This window comes from Carassius carassius, chromosome 14, assembly GCF_963082965.1.
Source record: "Carassius carassius chromosome 14, fCarCar2.1, whole genome shotgun sequence".
NCBI classification, from domain to species: Eukaryota; Metazoa; Chordata; class Actinopteri; order Cypriniformes; family Cyprinidae; genus Carassius; species Carassius carassius.
The window spans coordinates 11,106,049-11,124,680 of record NC_081768.1 but is presented as its reverse complement, the minus strand read 5'-3'; the positions used below and the strand labels follow the sequence as shown (position 1 = coordinate 11,124,680).

At 36.6% G+C, this 18,632-nt stretch overlaps 2 long non-coding RNA genes across 2 annotated transcripts; both read right to left on the bottom strand.

Moving 5' to 3' along the window:
- Window positions 1-1,939: 1,939 nt before the first annotated feature.
- LOC132156943 (uncharacterized) lies at window positions 1,940-5,604 on the bottom strand. Its single transcript, XR_009437510.1, has 2 exons — window positions 4,207-5,604; window positions 1,940-2,613 (listed from the first exon to the last, which is right to left on the bottom strand). It is a non-coding gene; the product is annotated as an uncharacterized LOC132156943 (long non-coding RNA).
- A 55-nt stretch (window positions 5,605-5,659) lies between these two features.
- LOC132156942 (uncharacterized) lies at window positions 5,660-7,524 on the bottom strand. The gene is made up of 2 exons (XR_009437509.1): window positions 6,840-7,524; window positions 5,660-6,040 (listed from the first exon to the last, which is right to left on the bottom strand). It is a non-coding gene; the product is annotated as an uncharacterized LOC132156942 (long non-coding RNA).
- Window positions 7,525-18,632: the final 11,108 nt, after the last annotated feature.

Here is an 18,632-nt window from a genome sequence, read left to right as displayed (position 1 = left end):
GACAATACAATAAATATATTAGGTATTTATGGGTCCTTGTGACATAAAAAATTGGACAGACCAAAAACAATTATATACAATTTCAATATTCGAATTGCAACAAACATTAGCGGTGATCGTTTTGATCCTAAATTCTACCAGCTTTGCTGGGCTTTTAAAAAATTCATAACCAAACAGCAGGCATTCTGCCTAATGACAGCAACCTTTAGAAAGCATCTGCATTCAAAAACAATTAAATATACAGCTTCCAACGCTCTCTAAACAGCATCTGTATGTCAATGTATGTAATTCAGAGATATTATCAAGCTAAATTCATATTTTTCCTTTTTCTTTTTAAATCTGATTATAAGATTATAACAGTGTCCAATTTATGAGACAGTGCTCTACACTGATAATTGCATTTGTTGTAAACTGGGATCTCTTCTGTCTTTTTATTCGTTTCTGAGAGAAGTGCTTGTGCATTTCCTGTCAACTGGGATGTCATTAGATTTCTGTAAGTACCAGAAGCCATTCAGAGCACTTAAACAGGAGAAATAATGAAAAGGAGAAGCGAGAGAAACACATTTGGGAAATCAGCTTTGTCTTTTCAGAGTGTCAAAGGAAAAATGGAGTGTGTCTGAAATACTTACAAGGACTTCATCAGATGTGAACCTGACAGTATTGGCAATGTTATCAGAATCCCATCTGGCTACTTTAAAAGTCACCATGGTTACCCGCTGTTGCCATGCACCCATTGTTCTGGTTAAAAACACAAGCATGTGCCATAACGCTAGAAATAAGCTCCCATCAGTCTCTCTCTCTATTCTATCATTTCCCATCCTCTTTGTATCCGCTCAATGGACCTCATTAGTCTTTTCTTTTCATTTCACATTCAATACCTGCCTAAAATAGAAACAAAAACATTTTCAGTTGTTAACTGGAACTGGGGACTGAGGTTTAATGATGTGTATGAGGTCATCTACCCCAATTCCCAAAGCCATAACATCACAGAAATGTCACTGACAATTAAAAAAGACTAAATAATTCTGACCCCTCTTCCTCTCTGGGTGTAAATTGATATAATGAGTTTTGAGTGCTCATTTATTCTCTATTTGATTGTAAATAACTGACTGAGCAAATGCGAGGACATGTTCCCCAAGCCAACAACAAAACAAGACAATGGTCCCAACACACAAAATCAATGGAACCAAGAACTTTAGACTCTAAATTCTTGCCATTATTTTGAACAAATGCTCAAACACACACATGAAAGAAATAACCCAGTACATATGAATCACTCTTACCCCTAAAAAACATAGTAATGTTAAACATTTTTACAAAATGATCCAAATTTAAATTTGCTATATTTCATCTGGCACTATGATCACTTTTAGTTGCTATTTTTATATTTAAGTATTATAATCTCATCTAAAGAAGGCCTGATTATTTATTGTATTTTGCAAACATATAACGTAACTGTGATTTACCCACTTTCTCCACAAAAATAAAGAATATGCATTTATTTGTAACACATTTTATAGGGGCAAATTTAGCAAATCAGGCCGTATTTGTCAAAGGAGAAAACTTTTAAAGGGATCATAATATGCAATTTCAAGTTTTCCATTCTCTTTGGAGAGTTACAAGCTGTTCGAGAAAAGATAAGTCTCAGACCCAGAGATATTCTTTATAAAAGTTGGCAATTCCAACTTTGCAAGGACAGTCTGGTGCTTCTGACTCACAGCCTGTAAGTACGTTTTCATATTTTCATTTTCATATTTGCCTCCGATGATTCAAATGATAGTTTTGAGCAGTGTAGAGTAGTGCTTGTTGTTTGTCATTTCTCCGATCGCAAATCCAGACATGGTTTTAAGTTTACACGGCATAAAACACAAAGCATAAAAAGACAGTATAATTCATTATAATCAGTAATTATGTCCCCACTGGTTGCAACAAATGCCTCGTTTGTAATGGCTTTTATTATTTTTGTGTCATCGCGTCGGGATATGGCATCAGAATATGGTAAGGGGTGTAACATTTGCGTCACAAGCTTGAGGTATTCGGCCAATCGCAACTCATTGGATATCTGGCCAATCAGCATAGACCTCGCTTTTCAGAACTACGAGCTTTGTAAAAATCAGCGCATTTCAGAAAGGCGGGGCACAGAGGAGAAACATTAATCTACAGTATGTGAAAAATAATGTTTTTTGAACCTTAAACTGCATAAACACATTTCATTACACCCAATTTCACAATAATTTTATTTTTAGCAACGTCATATGAACATTTAATGCATCTGTCTTTGTGCATTAAGTAAATGCTGAGCTGTATGCAGTTAAGCATCATGGTCTATTTTAGTATGAAACTTTCATCTGAATTGCAGTCGGTGTGCAGAGGTTAACTGACTGGGCTGGATTGGATGTCTGGGCAGAATTTTCTTTATCAATAATTGACCTCCTCTTCCTCCCTTGCCATCTCTTTAGGCTTGTTTTGTGTGTGGTTATTTTTGGATTCTGAACTGAGAGCCTCTTCCAAACGGTTGTGCTCATCAGTCTCATCTGTGTTGTCATAGAAACACTCAGACATCCATTAACCCTTTCAGTTTCACGAAGAGATGAAGAGGAAGATTGATCTGTCCTAAAAACAAAGAAGAAAAAAATAATAATCATTAAAAAAATAATAATAATAAATAACTCTTTGGTCTTCTCTTTTAATGAGATGAGGTGAAGTATCTTCAATCATCTTATAATGAACTTGCATGGATATTCACTTCCTTGTATGTAAGTTTTGAGTGTAGGAACAATCTGATCTTTGCTTTTTTTGGGCACAGAACCTGCTTGTAATCCAGCAAGGGATGTGCCTCCTAACCATGCCTGTTTCTGTCTGTGAGACAAGCTGCTTGAGTTCTTCTGGGAAAATGATAACCTATCAGAAGAAAGAATTGTCAGTTTCTCCCCAGCCAGACAGCTTCACTTCGGAAAGCTTTCTAACGGAGAAAACCTTAAGTGACTATCATTTTACCCAGGAGCTGTAAACACCACCTGATCATAAATACCACCAAGACAGCTCAAAATAGTCCATTATTTATGCTGATTAGCTTAGTTGGAACTTTCCATTAGCTGCTAATAACAGAAAATGATCATGCCATGACCGTCAAATATTCAGACCAAAATTATTTTATAACAGTTTAATTAACAATAAGTTAATATTGAGCTACTTATATTTTAGAAACTCCGGTTGCTTTGTGTATTTTTACTCCACCAACAAAAATTACGGCAGAATTATTCAATTTGCATTTTCCAGAAAAACAGCGTTCCAGAATTAATTAATATTTTTTAAGAATCAGTTGTGTGATTCAGTGACTCATAAAGACAATCACTTTTTTTGTTCCAGAATAATTCAGGCTGAATTTAGAATTGTATGGATACAGTAATATTAACAGTAGTAACAGTATGGATTACATAGTAGTAATAGTATGCTATTCCACATTCAGCCTTTGTTTTTTAAGGAATCGGATGAGTGAACAATTAGCGATTCACTTCAAGACAGTTATTGGCCACCGACTGGCATATCAATGAAGTACTTTAGTTTTATCAACTGATATTTATATATTTCAGCTTAATTTCAATTAACAAAAATATTTTAATAGTTTTAGTTCTAGTTAATAAAAACACTGGCCTGGAACATACAAGCACAGAAAAGATTAGTGACACAAAATGTGTAGAAAAATAATATGTTGATGTTGCATTGTTACATCAGTATTATTCAAATGCTGTTTGGCCAATGAAAATTGTTGTATAATGCAGAATGCAATATGTGATTAAAGGCCCCAGTGCAAGTACAGGTGAAAAGAAAAAGTGCTCCTGATACCTGCTACCACCTGATGGGTAGAGCTCCAAAACACAGTTCAGAACTCTCGCTGTCTCCCAACACACACACACACACACACACACACACACACACGCACGCGCACGCGCACACACACACACACACACACACACACACACACACACACACACACACACACACACACACACACACACACACACACAAACACACACACACACACACACACACACAAGAGTCATGATGGGAGCACAGAGGGGTTTCCAAGGCAACAGACTACCCACACTCCAATAACCATGAGAGGCTGGACACACAAGAGAAAGAGCGATGGAGTGTTCCACACAAATGGAGAACAAACGTGTGTGTAATTGAGAGAAAGGTCACCTTCACTGGTCAGGTCTGTCAGTTTTCACAGGTCATCTATTTCTTACAATTCTGAAATTACAAATGCAAAATATTCAGTTAACATTTAGATTAAAAATGTGACAAACTGCACCATGACTAGAGGAATAAAGTGATAAAGACTGCTTTTCTTATTTGATTACATGAAGATCTCCTGCAAGAAATATTTTATATTTTTTTATATTTTAAAAAGCTGAAACATACTTGAACAAGCCCAAAAACACAATCATACAGAACAAAAAAAAAAAAACCATGGGGCACAGATGCAGAGGTAGGGACGCACACGTCCCACGTGCAAACATTACAGTCTCATTTACTGTTCACATTGCAGCAATACACTGCCTCAGCTAAAGCACCACAAACACAAGCTCTGCCGTTTAATATTTCATAACATACTGCTCATCGAAACAGCTGAACAGAGCACTTCCTCAAATCCATCCAACAATACATATGAATGTTATTTAGATAAATTTATAACTATAATGATACAGATGATACTAATATGCTAGCTCAGCAGAAATATTGTTTTGCGGCATCACTGTGTGACCATTAAGATGTCAGCAGATGAATCTCAATGGAGTTTAAGAGAGGATTCAAAGGGCAGCACAGCAGGACTGTGTGTTCAGGGGAAAAAAACAGGGAGATTTGTTGGATGGATCAATGGTTTTGTTTGATATAGTCAGATGCTGGCCTTAACCAAACAACTGGCACTCATTTCTTTTATTATTTATGAAATGTGAGTGTATACGTGTTCCAGCTACACAGAGACAGAATGCACATCTGTGAAAGAGTGTGAGTGTGTGTGTGAGAGAAACAGCTGCTCCATTTTCCAACTTACAGAGAAACCGAGCAAAGAAAGAAAACAAAAAAAGCACATCTGATCACTGGGGAGCTTAAAAGACAATGTGACTTTAAAACCAAATTGTGAAACATTCCTTTTCATACAGAACCGTCACAATGGGAGGTAATTAGATGAATCACAGTTGTTTCCAGCATTGATCATTAGAGGTGAACTCTTACTCATGTCATTTAACAAGCCACAATTGAAGGCAGTGATTGTGAAATTACTAAATCAATTTCCCTTTCAAAATGAGCTTAACTGTAACTTTGTGTATTTTTGTGACATTTGGCATAAACTGTTTTAACTTTTAATGACTTTTGCCATATTTTAGCATCAACTTTAAAGGAGATTTAATCCTAAGAACTCTTGTATGAGTGCATATTAACATTAGCTGCTCGACACAATTTACAACAACATTCAATAAACTTCAATTTACATGTACAAAACACACAGTGACAATGTAACACTTCTCTGATGGGACAGGTGATCTGGTCAGAATTTCTCTAACCCTTTTATAGGTTAAAAAAAAAAAAAAAAAAAAAAAAAAAAAGAATTAATAAAAAACAAAACAAAAACACATTGGAGCCAAAGATCTGGGCTGTGAATACAGCGAAAGAAGACATTATTTATTTATTTAAAAAAAAAAAAAAAAACACCACAAAGACATGAGAATAACATTACATTCAGGCAAATGATTGAAATTTTCTTTGTCTGAGAGGTTGAAAATTTCACTCGATTTTCATGCGTTTTTCTCCTTTCCTGTGATGAAAAGGTGCACTGTTTTTTTGGACTGCAGCATCTGAGCGGCGCGGTCGGGCCCGGTGATGGCAGCCAGATCGTGCATGTCATATCACGAGTACAGGGCCACCACCCTCTCTAACACCAGCCTGAAGCACATTACAAACTTCACTGTAGAAGTAAGGGTACATGGGCAACCCATAGAGGATAAGGTTATGGATCCCCTGGATAGCATATCTAAGTGAAAAGAGAATGAATAATAACGTAAAAATTGTAACTGAAAATAAAATGAACAATTATTAAATATAATTTAAATGTTCAATAATATTTGTTTGGTCAATTTAAACAAATTATCTTTCCGAAGGAAATTAATAGTATTTTTTTTTTTGTGCATTAAATATACGTAGGTGTCATTGGCCTGTATCATGTTTTAATGACTTCTATAGTACTGTTGAAAACTACAGATTTTTTTTAATTTATGCTTTTGAAAAGTCTTTTTCTGCTCATCAAGGTGGCACTTATTTTATCAGATAGTTTTACAATTTATAATAACTGTTTTCAGTTTTAATATGTGGTAAAATTAAATTTATTCATGTGATGGCAAAGCTGCATTTTTCATTATTCCTTTTTTTTGCAACATTACAAATGTGTTTACTTCTGATCAGTTGATCATGTTGTTCCAACCCTGTATAAGTTTCTTTCATGTTGAACACAAAAGATATTTGGAAGAATTCTGAAGAACCAAACAGTTATCAGTCCCATTTCACTTTCATTATAGAGAAAGAAACACTATGGAAGTCAATGTGGACCCATCAACTCTTCGATTACCAGATTCTTCAAAATATCTTTTTATGTTTAAAATAAGAAAGAAACTCATACAGGTTTGGAATGAAATGAGGGTGATGAGTAAACATGACAAATATTTCATTTTTGGGTGAACTATACCTTTAATGCATCCTTGCTTAACAAAAGTGAATCCAAACTTTTGAATGGTATATAAAGTATGCAAATGATAATACATGTACAAAACACACACCTCTTTTAGAAGTGGAATCTCTCAGAGGAGAGCATAAACTGTTTTTCTCCTTTCTGGAAGAAATGTCGTGCTCGAGACACCTCTGATCTTTGCTCACACTAGAGAAACTGATGTCCTCCTTCAGGTAGTTTCGCAGGCGAACAAAATACAAACATGATGGCAAATAGATGAAAGTGTGCAACATGACAAGAGTGTCTGTAATGGGGCAGGATCTTATCCACAAAGAATCGGAAACCTAAAGGATAATGTAGTTTAAATATTTGCAGACAACTCAAACATTATAGGCTGACAGTGTGCAGTCATCTGAATGTGATTGTTTCAAAATATCATATTTTGTTAATGCAGTAGTCATGGAAATTCAGTATGAACTTGTATACACAGCTTTCAGTCCACAAACAATGGTAGCATGGTACTCACAATTTCTTGTGCACGTTACAATATGAGTTTCAGTAAAAAATTACTCTAAAATGTACCAGTTACTTAAATTATTTCATAGTTATAAAAAGATTTTCTCTCCCTTTGTGCAGACTTAACACTGCTGCCCTCTGGTGCTCAGAATGAGAAGCAGCAGGCATCTGTACCTGGCATCCTAGTCCATGAAGCTGTCAGATTGGAACATCTGGAATACATGTGGCAGCTGCACGAGTACCTGACAGATTAAGCCCACCTTTGGAATAGTTTTAATGCATATCTGAGAGAAAGAAGAACAATGGTAAATGTACATTTAAACTACCTTGGAAAGTTTTGTGTCCCTGTAATTAATTTCAGTGTACAAACCAGATTCCAAAAAAGTTGGGACACTGTACAAATTATGACTAAAAACAGAATGTAATGATGCGGAAGTTTCAAATTTCAATGTTTTATCCAGAATACAACATAGATGACATATCAAATGTTTAAACTGAGAAAATGTGTCTTTTTAAGGGAAAAATAAGTTGATTTTAAATTTCATGGCATCAACACATTTAAAAAAAGTTGGGACAAGGCCATGTTTACCACTGTGTGGCATCCCCTTTTCTTTTTATAACAGTCTGCAAAAGTCTGGGGACTGAGGAGACAAGTTGCTCAAGTTTAGGAATAGGAATGTTGTCCCATTCTTGCCTAATACAGGCTTCTAGTTGCTCAACTGTCTTAGGTCTTCTTTGTCGCATCTTCCTCTTTATGATGTGCCAAATGTTTTCTATGGGTGAAAGACCTGGACTGCAGGCTGGCCATTTCAGTACCCGGATCCTTCTTCTACACAGCTATGATGTTGTAATTGATGCAGTATGTGGTCTGGCATTGTCATGTTGCAAAATGCAAGGTCTTCCCTGAAAGAGACGACGTCTGGATGGGAGCATATGTTGTTCTAGACCTTGGATATACCTTTCAGCATTGATGGTGCCTTTCCAGATGTGTAAGCTGCCCATGCCACACGCACTCATGTAACCCCATACCATCAGAGATCCAGGCTTCTGAACTGAGCGCTGACAACAACTTGGGTTGTCCTTGTCCTCTTTAGTCCAGATGACATGGCGTCCCAGTTTTCCATTAAGAACTTCAAATTTTGATTGGTCTGACCACAGAACAGTTTTCCACTTTGCCACAGTCCATTTTAAATGAGCCCTGGCCCAGAGAAAACGCCTGCACTTCTGGATCATGTTTAGATATGGCTTCTTTTTTGACCTACTGAGTTTTAGCCAGCAACGACGAATGGCACGATGGATTGTGTTCACCGAAAATGTTTTCTGGAAGTATTCCTGAGCCCATGTTGTGATTTCCATTACAGTAGCATTCCTGGATGTTATGCAGTGCTGTCTAAGGGCCCGAAGATCGAGGCATCCAGTATGGTTTTCCGGCCTTGACCCTTACGCACAAGAGATTGTTTCAGATTCTCTGAATCTTTGGATGATATTATGCACTGTAGATGATGATAACTTCAAACTCTTCACAGTTTTTCTCTGAGAAACTCCTCTCTGATATTTCTCCACTATTTTTCACCGCAGCATTGGGGGAATTGGTGATCCTCTGCCCATCTTGACTTCTGAGAGACACTGCCACTCTGAGAGGCTCTTTTTATTCACAATCATGTTGCCAATTGACCTAATAAGTTGCAAATTGGTCCTCCAGCCATTCCTTATATGTACATTTAACTTTTCCAGCCTCTTATTGCTACCTGTTCCAACTTTTTTGGAATGTGTAGCTCTCATGAAATCCAAAATGAGCCAATATTTGTCATGATATTTCAAAATGCCTCACTTTCAACATTTGATACGTTATCTATATTCTATTGTGAATAAAATATAAGTTTATGCGATTTGTAAATTATTCCATTCCTTTTTTACACACAAATTGTACAGTGCCCCAACTTTTTTGGAATCGGGTTTGTAAAACAGAACATTAAAAGTGAATTTTTATTCTTGTGGAAAACATGATACACGATTCTCTCTCTCTCTCTCTCACAAACACACATATATATATATATATATATATATATATATATATATATATATATATATATATATATATATAACACACACACAACCTCATCAGGCATTATAGGAGAATATTTAGACCTGTTAAACTGGCAAATGGAGGTTTCAAAAAGTATTGAATAAAAGGGTGCCGTTAATTGTGGCCAATGTGTATTAGAGAAAAACATTTATTTCATAATGATATTTCCCCCCATTTTGAATTCTTATTATCCAATGAAAGGAATTTTTTTAATAAAAGATCAAAAGGATTAACAAATGCAGATTAATTTTCACAGCCTTTTTTGATCATATTTACCAAGGGTGCCGATATGTTTGGCCATGACTTTGTGTGTGTGTGTGTGTATAGATATATATATATTATGCAAATATAGTGTTCCTGTAGCTCAAGTGGTAGAGCATTGCGTTAGCAAGCAAGTAAGCGCAAGGTTGGGGGTTTGATTCCCCGGGAACACATGATAGGTAAAAATTGTTAGCCTGAATGCACTGTAAGTCGCTTTGGATAAAAGCGTCTGCTTTATGCATAAATTTATTTAAAAAAAAAATTATATATATATATATATATATATATAGAGAGAGAGAGAGAGAGAGAGAGAGAGAAAGAGAGAGAGAGAACCAACTCAAAACTTCTGAACACTAGTGTAAACATATTTAGTTATTTAGTTAAACATACATTTGAATAGGTTAATGCTGTCAATAGGTTTAGTTAAACATAATACTGTAGGAGTTCAAAGATGACCATAAAACACTCCCCTAAGACCAGATCCAATCAGATTAGCCCCACAAAATACAAATACTTTTTCTCAGGGTGTCTGATTGTGTACCTGGCGCCTGTAGTTGTGGCAGTGCTTGGTAAGGATGTTGGTGATCTTTGGCTCTTGTATGGCACTGAACACCAGTGTCTGTCTGTAATGTGCTGCCCAGTTGTTCAGGTTCCACATGCACACTCGAGAGAAATCAACACCGTGAGAATCCAGCGGCTGCAGATTCAAATGCTTCAACACATGCTGCAACACAAAGGAAAACAACCATTTATACATATTTAAACACAGAAATACTAAAATATAATTACATTATATATGTAATATATATCTTCATCTTCACTGTTGCACCTTGGATCACGGTGGACAGTAGTTTCTGATAAGCAGACTGCTGATCTTCATCACAGTCTTCCTCACTGTCAGGCTGTTCAGGTGCAGAAACACGCTTATTATGATGCTTGGAAACAAAACATTTTAAACAAAACTTTAACATGAGCAGCAATCTATTAAGATTAAACCAGGGGTAACTTTTGTTATTAGAGCTACCCAACCACATTTTCCACTCTGCTTGTCCTGTATGTAATTATAATAGTGCAGTACATGCATTAAATGCCTCTCATTCACTAGGCTTTTTGACTGTAATCAGAAGGAGGTTACTGGAGCTGCCCGATCAGTTCTTCTAAAATACAAGTCGTGGCTAAATAAAGAAAATTAGTCTATAGTTACTTACCAAACGCAAACGCGTCTATCAACAACACTAAAATACGAAACCATATTAAGAGTGTTCGTACTTGCTACTTCAAACTCCCAATGTATGCTAACATGTACTGTTTTTGTTCTAAAAATACACACATCGCTATACTTACTTATAGTGAAAGTGGTGCTGTTCTTCAAATTCTTTTAGATATTTCTTCTGTTTCTTAGTTAAACTTGTAATCTCTTGATTTCCTCGCCTTCTTTTGCCCATGTTTGTATCATGGTTTGTAACTCGCGTATGTGTTTTCTTCACAGATAGTTAAGAGTGGCGCCACACTCTAGCGCCACCTCTCGGTTTGGAATAATAATAAATAATAAATAATAAAAGCAAGGGGCCACATATTTCACTATTTTGTAGAAAAAAATCAACCCGAGATTAAATTAACTGTTTAATAATAGATTTCGTCATTTCTAAATCATGTTTAAATGCTTTAGAAATTAACTGCTTCCACAACAACAGATCGGATTATTGAACACTTTTGTGAATTTTAGTATAGCACTCAGTGGGCCTGATTTGATGATGTTTTAGCAGCTGTCAAAGCAAAAGAATCATGTCATTGGTTTATCTTTCACCTCATTTTGAGATTTTCTCAGTAGATGTTCTGCCACAATATGATTAGTGCCTTTAAAATGCTCTGTCATTCCCCAATGAGTCAAAGAATCAGACTTTTCCTCCGGTTGTGCGTCACACAGCTTTAACTAATTACAAACACTGCAGGCGTGGAGGAATGGATCTCGCCATCCGTTCAGGTGCAGCAGACGTATCGGGTGTTCATCAGAATCAGAGCAGAACTGATGTTTGATGTGCGTTAACTCGACTGCAGCCGAAAATATCTTGGCCGGTGCATGTGTAAGAATGTATGTAATTGATTTGATCATTGAACACTGTTCCATAACATTCAATGAAAACAGATGTGTGGATACCAAATACGGAGACATTTTTTAAAAGTTATTTATATATTTATTTATTTAATTCTCCCTGAGAGACCCACCTCCCCCCACTCTCTGAGAACATGTGGTCTGTGATTATAAAGCATATTCTCCGCTGGTGATTAGGGTGCCTATGAATAACAGTGGGGCTGGAGGCCAGTGAAAACAAGGCGAGTGAAACAAATGAACCACACACATCTCAGCTCAGGGGTGAGTCATAAACACACCAAAGGTTAGAAAAACACGGTTGGGTGCCAGTGTGAAGGCGAGGTGAGTGTCCATGAACACCACCGAAAAACGCCATCTCAAAGAGACAAGCAGAGCTGATCTACTGCAGGCCAAGGGTCCTATGCCCACTTCCTGTGATGAAGATTTGTGTGTGTGTGTGTGTGTGCAATGCAGGCAAATTCATTTACTTGACTTCTCAAATTTTTGACTTGAATTCACTATATCAATGACCAGGTTACAAGTAGCACTAGCAATATAACTTTTCTTCCATGCTATGGTGTATTTCTGAGTGATGAAGATTTATCAGAAAATAAAAAATTTATGATGGGACTTGGTTCTAGGCATTATTTATTAATTGGATTTGGAGACTTGGGAGCTAAAAAAAATAAATAAAATGGCAATGAGTGCGAGCTTGAAGGGGCAAAGTTTAAGCTGAAAGGTCCCATTATGGCTTTTTTATTAAACATTAGAAGATCAAAACACTTTAAGATTGAAACACTAACATTAAGATTCATTAAATGCATTTAGAAAACAGATAATAGTGAATTTTCAGTTCATGCCGACTTTAACAGCTCACTGGAATGATAAAGTTAAATAAAAAAAACAAATTGCAACAAAGCATATGGCTTACAAAGTCATTAGGTTTATGTTGATTTTGCATCTTTTTTGAAGTCTGAAAGCTTTAATCTCTAATCAATATAATCGATGACATGAGCAAATAGTATAGAATTTTAAGTTTTGTTCATTTGAAATTAATTTAAGGAAAGCTCCTTTCCTAGACACTAGAGGGCATTGCTTCATAAAGTCATGTCTACTGATTTATTTAATAAAATGCCTCATGGAGGCAAATATTGGTGGTGAGTCATGAGAATAAAGCAGCATTAATTTTCATTAATGAAGATGCAAGAGCAGTGTTCAGAATATTCTCTGCCTGTTTCAAAACTGGCATCAAATGAATTGCATAATTATCGGAACATTCTCAGATTACAATAATTACACATATATCAGTTACACTTACTTGCCCAAATTGCATTTAATTGCACAAATATTTATCCAATTTACAACTCAGTGGAATGGCTTAATTTTTTAAACAGAAAATCTTTATTCTGTTCGGTAAAGGATCCAACATGCTCAAATCCTGTTGTTGATCATTTGTGTTGACCTGTTGCAGCTGGTTTGCATGTGTTGGAGTCTGATTCCTCTTGAAGTGTTTTCCAGCTTGTTAAAGAAATGAGAGACAAAACTACAGCACTCTGAAAGAAAAATGCAGACGTTTACGGGACTCTTGTTAAATTGCCCACATCAAAATGAAACAGCCTCTCGCCAATAATTGGCAGCAGAGTTAGTTTTACAGAAACAGTCAGCCTGGGGCAGAGCATGGGGGCAGATAGTGGGCTAAAGATGGAAGAAAGCACAATACAAAATGTGGTAAGGTGTAGATTGGGGCTGGACAGGGGCAAACAAGCTATTTACTGTAGATGGTAACGTAAGCATAGAATGATATATTAAATCTTCAAGTGTTGATGTTGGACCCTCATGCTTGTGAAGTCAGTGGGCTGACATGCGATGAAGAAAGTCACATTAAGACTGTGCCTAAATATCCGGCAGAGTGAGATCTTACACCTGGGATTTCAGTAAACAGTGACCTGACAGAATCCCTGAACTCTGGGTTAGGGCTAGTGAAGCTTAAGCAAGACAACATTTCTAGAGAGAAAGTGTGTGTGTGTGTGTATAGAGTTAGCTGTAGTTTCCAGGCTAAACTGTCACCAAAAGTAAGCTAAATATTCAAACATCCAAGGATATCCTCAAATAAAAAAATAAAAAAAATGTAAAAAAGAAAGCTACATCTATAAATATGATAAATCTGGCAAAACCTTGATTATTTTAAAGTGGTTCTCATTTTGGAAAGGTTAAATAAATAAATCTAAAGAAAAACTTTCAAGGAGTAGAGTTAATTTTAAGTAAATAACTTAAAAATAATTTAATATTAACTTACAAATTTTGCATATTTAACTTGTTTGGTGGCAAAACTGAACTAAAAGTGATTTAAATGTGAAAATGAGCTTTTTAGATAGCTGAGTAAATGTGTGTGTATTTAATTAAAGTTTTTCACCTGGTAGTATTTGTTTAGATGGAATGTAATCTGTCTAAATGAATGAAAGTTCACACTTATTGCCCACGGCAACCCAAAACATTCCAAAGCCACCGATGACAACTTTATGATTAGAACTAATTCACTCCTTTGTGTCTGCATGTGTTGCGGCTTTTATACAAATGTACTGAGACTTTACACCGAATGTATCTCAAGGGGAAGAATGTACTGTGGACTGTCCTCAGAGTGCTGAAGATGTTATCCTGAGTAAATGTAGTCCGTCTCTGGAGTCCACTAGTTTTCATTACCATATAAACTGGACTTTTGCTTGCATTTCAGAGGCACTGAGAATTACAACATCAGTATTTGTTGACTGAAGGAAATCTCATAAGAGCGCAAGTATTAAGAACATAAACAAGTATCACCTGCCAATAGAAGGATCTTTTGTGTAATGTTTCTCATTTGAATATTGCCAAATGTTGCAATAACGGACAAGACACCTGAATGACAGCAACTGCCAACAGGATGGCAAAAAAAAAACTTACCTGCAGAGGCGTGCCTGACTGTCAGCAAATATGTGCACACACACAGCACACACACACATTGTTTGTTGATGAAAAGGGTATTGTCTGGTTTCTGAAAGACAGTGTTGTCTAATTGTTTGCGTTTCCTTGTGTGGAATGATGTTTGTAGCTTCCTGATACACCCCACCTCATTACACTAGTCTTTCTCTTTAATCTTCCACCTGAATGTTCCTGCTCAAGACGAGGAAATATGAATGTAATTTTTTGTTAGAGAATCTTGCTCTAAAGTAGTGGCTCATAACAGGGGTCGGGGGCCCTTTAAGGGGGTTTTGCAAACTTCCAAGGAGGCCTTAAGATGACTTGACTGATTTAAAACAATCTAAACTTCTTTCTTTCTTATTTTACATTTTAGTTTTTTTGTTAATTTCAAACCGTATGGAATTTTTAATTTTGAGTTTATTTTCATTAGAACTGTTGGAGTTACTTATTTATTTATTTTTTAATATTTTTGTGAACAGTGGGCCCTGTAGTCAAAAAGGCTGCTGCTTTTCAGTAACAAGTGCATATAAATTAATAATTGTGTAATTAATAAGCATTTAACATGCACATTAAAGCTGAAGTGTAATTGAAGTGATAATTATAGATATGCCATTGTTAGGCTGGTTTCTTTAAAATTAGGTAAATTCGGACAAAGCCCAACACAGCAACAGTGACTCAACAAATAGCATGAGTTTAGGGCGGGGCCATCCGTTTGACTGACCAATGACAGAACGGGTGAGTGTTTGGAAAACATGTTTGAAAACAATCATTGTTTTAGCAGTTCCGTTTGGTGTCGCGAGTGGCGCAGAAATCACACACTTTATTTCTTGTTCACATGTACATGCACACACACACATAGTATCGTTTCACTACATCAATAGAAACTGCTTCTGGTCTCTCTCCCGTTTTTGTTCATTCCTTCTTTATTTCTAACTAACTATCCATCTCTCTTGTTGAGTAAAAAGTCAACACTCTACCTAAATTCTTTATTTATTTTCTCTGCTGGAACTCTGTCATCCAATCTCTCCTTCGCTATTCTTTCTTCCAGTGTTGTTTTCTTGGGTGGAATCGGCATGTCCTTCTCTGGGTCTCTTTCCTCTTCTCCTCTCTTGCCCTCGCTCTCTCTTGCCTCGTCTCTGAGGTGGTAGAACAGTAGGCCATGTAGCAGTGCAGTAGGAACAGTTTGTGTTGAGATTTTTGAGCTGTAGCTCTTTTATTCTTCTGTTTTTCATTTTTCCTTATTTTCGTTCCCTTCACCATCTTTCCCTGGGAAAGCAGGCCTGAGGAAACAGATGGAAGGACATGAAAAATGTTCACTTATTCATCTTAAAGGGATAGTTCACCCAAAAATAAAATGTTTCTGTTTATGCGCTTATCCCCAGGGCTTCCAAGATGTAGGTGACTTTGTTTCTTTAGTAGAACACAAATTATGATTTTTAGCTTCAGTCGTTGCAGTCTCTCAGTTGTACAATGTTTGGAAAATGGTAACAGAATCTATTAAGAGTAAAAAAACATATACAGACAAATACAAATTAAACCCTGCGGCTCGTGACGATACATGGGTGTAAAGACACAAAAAGATCAGTCTGTGCAAGGAACTGAACAGTATTTATTTAGGTTTTTTTTTTTTTCCTCTGATTCAAGCATTGTTAGAACTCTTGTGAACGTGCGTTCACAGCAGGAGGCGCATGAGGTTTCTGTCACAGTGTCTGGGTTGTGTACCTGGGTTTTCACTAGATGTCCTCCTTTCCCACGGTGTCTGTCACCTTATTAACTGTCTGTTCCCTTATTTGGTCACCTTCCTCCTTGTTTGAGTTAATTGATTATTCCCCACCTGTCTCCAGTTCCCTCATTCACCTTCTGTGTATTTATACCCGGTATGTCTGTGTATGTGTTACGGAGTCCTTGTTTAATGTCCTATGATTATTCATGTCCGTCAATTTAGTCTTGCCCTTGTCTTGTCTTCGTGTCTTGTTTATGTATGTTTGGATATTCTGGTTTTGACCCTGCCTGGACTGTTTACCCCTGTGGATTACCCTTTAATAAAAGACTTACCTGCAATTGGTTCCCTCTCCGTGTTTGATGTAACACCGAACGTGACAGTTTCTTCTTCTTCTTCTTCTGCTTTATGGCAGATCGCAGACTTAAGTACATTACCACCACCTAACTCTCAAATGGACCATTGACCCTATATCTACAATCTTAATTAGGAGTGTCAATGGTCCACTTGAGAGATAGGTGGCGGAAATGCACTTAGAAGTCTGCGATCTGCATTCTGTGCCTGATTATAAATGACAGAAAAACAATTTACCATGTATCTTATTTTCTAAAGGGATGGTTCACTCAAAAAACAACAACAACAACAACAAAAACATTTAAACATTTATGCTAATTAATGTTTTTAATCTCTAAAGCTAAAATGGTCAAACTACCTTTCTTTTTGTTGTCAGTTTACCTTTGTTAGTAAGCTAACAAGTACTAGCGTAGCACAATGCTAACTATTTAAAAAAAGCTGTTTTGATTAGCTAGAACAACATATACTTTAAGGTCCCAGTGGACAAAATACATTTTTATTACCTGTTAAATAAGTTGAACAGTTCCCGGCATTATTCTGGCACAAATGCTGAAATAATAATAAAAATAATAATTATAACAAAGTTGTGTTTAAATGTATAGATTTTAAGAGGTGTTCACTACATGATACAAATGTGGGCCATACGTTAATTTCCTCTGTAATACAATACCACTTTTTGGAAAGTCTGAGTCAGGCAGGAGTGTGCAAATGTCCACATGCATGTCCAAGGCTTTCATATGTTTTCAATTGTACGAACATGATTGTGTGTTTGAAATATCACTGCTCCAGCCTGTGTTTCATTCCCACCTATTTCTCAAATATCATACCCTGGTAACCTGGTATCCATGACGACCCGATTGTCACGGTGATCGCATCTGTCCAATTAGTTGTGGTTCATTACTGAGGGATCTCAGCTACGGGACTGAAACAGACCTGATTAGAGCTGCGAAAGGAGTGCCAGCACTCTTCTGTACAGGGGGGAGATGGGTAAGGGCTCTTAAAGCAGAGACCCCCAGGAGAATCACTCTGTCAGGGGCAAGAAGAGGTCAACAGGAGGTTCTCAGCTAAATCACAGGCTGTCATCATCTCTGAATGTCACTGCTGTAATCAGTGAAGGCAGCATCAAACCATCCTCACAGAACAGAGTCAGGAGAGCCGTCTTGTAAATAAATACCCAGCATGCTGCCCCTAAACTCTGCCCTTTCACCCTGAATGCGGGTACACAAGTAAGATAATTTTTAGTACACGTCATCAACGATGATGTTCCCTGATTGAAAGGCTCTAGACAGGCTAACTACAAAGCATTCACTTCCCTCACTTTCACACACGCTACCCCTAAACCGAACCCTCATATGAATATTTGTGCATTTTTACTTTCTTATAAAAAAAAAATAATAATTCTGTATGATTTATAAGCGTTTTGAAAAATGGGGACATGGGTTATGTCCTCATAAGTCATCCTCCCCTTATACTACCTGTGTCATACCCATGTCATTATACATAGTTGTGTCCTGATATGTCACAAAAACAAGAGCACACATACACACACAATGGTGCGTATGTGGTTTACAGGGACTCTCCATATGCGTGATGGTTTTTATACTCTACAAACTGTATATTCTATTGCCCTACACCTAAACCATTAGCAATTTTTGAATTTCATAAAACACCATTTAGTATATATTTTTAAGCTTTTTGGTTTATAGGGACACAGGAAGTGTCCTCATAAACCATGTTTATGTTGTTGTACTATGTCATTATACACATTTGTGTTCTCATAAACAATATATATATAAGAACAAACACACACACACACAAACATACACACACACACTCACTCACAAAACTCATACAGGTTTGGAACAACTTGATCGTCAAGTCAAGTCACCTTTAATAAGTTGACTTTTAGCACTTTTAA